This window comes from Lactuca saligna, chromosome 4, assembly GCF_052625555.1.
Source record: "Lactuca saligna cultivar CGN05327 chromosome 4, ASM5262555v1, whole genome shotgun sequence".
Lineage (NCBI taxonomy): Eukaryota > Viridiplantae > Streptophyta > Magnoliopsida > Asterales > Asteraceae > Lactuca > Lactuca saligna.
Genome location: NC_136420.1, coordinates 336,086,870 through 336,089,444, shown reverse-complemented (window position 1 = coordinate 336,089,444; position 2,575 = coordinate 336,086,870). Strand labels below are relative to the sequence as shown.

At 41.1% G+C, this 2,575-nt stretch overlaps 1 pseudogene; it reads right to left on the bottom strand.

Moving 5' to 3' along the window:
* Positions 1-703: 703 nt before the first annotated feature.
* Positions 704-822, bottom strand: LOC145044756 (5S ribosomal RNA; annotated as a pseudogene).
* Between the last annotated feature and the right edge of the window lie 1,753 nt (positions 823-2,575).

Here is a 2,575-nt window from a genome sequence, read left to right as displayed (position 1 = left end):
GTGTGTAAGTCGTATACTGGGGAACTCACTAAGCATTTATGCTTACAAGTTGTTATGTATGTGTTTCAGGTACTAGCGAGGACCGTGGTAAGGCGCCGGCATGATGCATACACACTGCTACTATTTGAGATCTTGGGGATTTTATATATGTATTTGATATGAAACATGAAATAAATATTATTGGTTGAATGAAACTACTTTATTTTAAATGAAAATTTTATTTGAAAATTTGCGTTGTTACAGATCATATATACCCAATATAACTATCATAATGCATTAGTGATTCATTAGTATAGTTAGATCCTGAAATTTGTTCCATGCTATAGCACCTTGTTATGTTTGTTCTGTTATCGTGTATTGTATCGTATTTATGTAAGCGTATTCATGGAAGCGTATTCATGTAATCATGTAATGTATTAGTATAGACTCATGAATGAACTGATCCGAGTAAGAATGGCGTACCCTATTCATTAAGTTCACGAATACTACGGGCGTATGGGTCCTATCCGAGGGTATCACTACGGACTCGTAGCGTCCGCATCGAGTTTGGAAGATTGTCCTCGGGACATCCTTTACTGACATTCGTAATTGGTGATATTCGGATCTTTAGTCCCTTTTTGAAAGGTACATCGTTCCTTGCGGTTGGTCAACCAATTCATCTATGCAAGGCAAAAGGTAATGATTTCTAGTGGAGTCTTGTCGAGGTCTGCAACATGAGGACTTCCTAGGGGGTCACCTATCCTAGTACTAATCGCGCCCAAGCACGCTTAACTGCGGAGTTCTGATGGGATCGGTTGCATTAGTCTTGGTATGATCGCACCCACTGAAGTCTATCTTCTCGAAGAATAAGATCAGTTCTCTCAAAGGTGAGGAGCTTTGTCTTATCATTCCATTGATGATTAGTCGTTAAGTTGCCCGGACAGTTCTTGTATCTCCGTCGGTGTGAGACTATAGGGCGATCTGGTTACATAAGTTGTATTGGTTTCTAAGTTTGTTCGCATGACGACACGATTACTCGTAGTCTTGGGCAGTCTCCGTTTAGAAGTTCACATTAGAAGTCATACATGGTTCATTAATCACAACCTTGAGTATACAAGTCGTATATAATTAAGATTGAAAAGGCAGTCGAATAAATGATTCTTCTTTAAGCTCACATCTCGACGAGGAAAAGAGGTTAAAGTGCATTCATCAATTCTAAACTTGTAGAACCTTGATTATATACCACCCTTATGTATACCTTCTTCAGCGATAGACCAACCGTATGGGTCTTTCGATAGATCTTGAAGTACTGTACGAGTGGTACCTTGGGGAGGTTTGTTGAGGTCTCTTTGGAAGTATAAGAAACATGCGGTACTCTATGCATGAGTAGTTCGGAGTTCCGAACTGACGGTTTCGTTAGAAAGGCGATTTTTGGAGAGAGATATGTGGGTACGAAATTGGTATTGTGCGGATCGAGTTGACTCAAGTCGTATGGTAGTATCGGACATATTTGGAAGTAAAGACATTGGATTTGAACATAAGGGCGTTATAGGCAAAACACCACAGTGCAACTATTAACAGAGTTACAGTACTTTAGAGTAACTACAGGAACGCTGTTGCGAACAAGGTATACTACAAAAGGCAAGTATACGCAGCACGAGAGTCCCTTAACTATCGGGATATCGCAAAATATAAGACTCGAGTTGCACTTGTTTTAAACATGTTTTATGGGTCTGTTACAACGAAACGCCTTAAATAAATTAACGTGGGGTCCGGAGTAGTTTCTCCTGCGGCAGTGATCCTTAGTATCTTCCCATCTGCGTCGGAGTTCTTTGTTATTGGACAATCCTTTTTGAGGTGTCCAGTCTCGCCACATTGGTGACATGTTCGGCTTGTACTAGAATTGGTGGTGGAATTGAGGTGTCAAGTCAGAGTTACGTAAACACGGGTGTTTTCTTTGTTCATCCACTTTGAAACTTTCCTTTTATGGGGTCCAATTTTACCACCACCATCGAGTGCAGGGTTGATCCCGATGTCAGGGACTTGGGAAATAGGTTGTTTCAGTGCTCCACAGCTACGAGCATGGTGCCCTACTTTGTAGCAATTGCAACATTGCATTTCATGACAAGCCCCGTTATGATGAGAGTTATACTTGTTACACTTTGAAAGTTTTACCTCATATGGTTTGATCGGTGTTGGGATGGCGGGAATTGCCACTTGTTGCTGTTGTATAGCAAGTCTTTAGGATCGCTTGCACTCCTTACGTGCTTGGCGTTTTCGTTTGTTCTTCTCGGTTTTACGGCTTTGCAAGTCCGTGATTGTTGCCATTTGTTGGCTTCCCGGATCGGTACAACAATTGGAATTGTCGACTCCTTTGCTAGTCTTGTTTGCGTTGTTAGAGTTGATGTGTGCGAGGAAATCTGTCACAACAACTGTTACCGCGACTTGTAATGTAGCGGCGTTAATATGAAGGATAGGGGTTTCGTTGCTCGTTGGGCTATTTTTGGATGACGACATGATTCTGTAATACGAAAGAAAAGGAGTTCGTGAGCTATTACGGTTGAACCTATATTATTTGATTCTAACTAAGAGATGA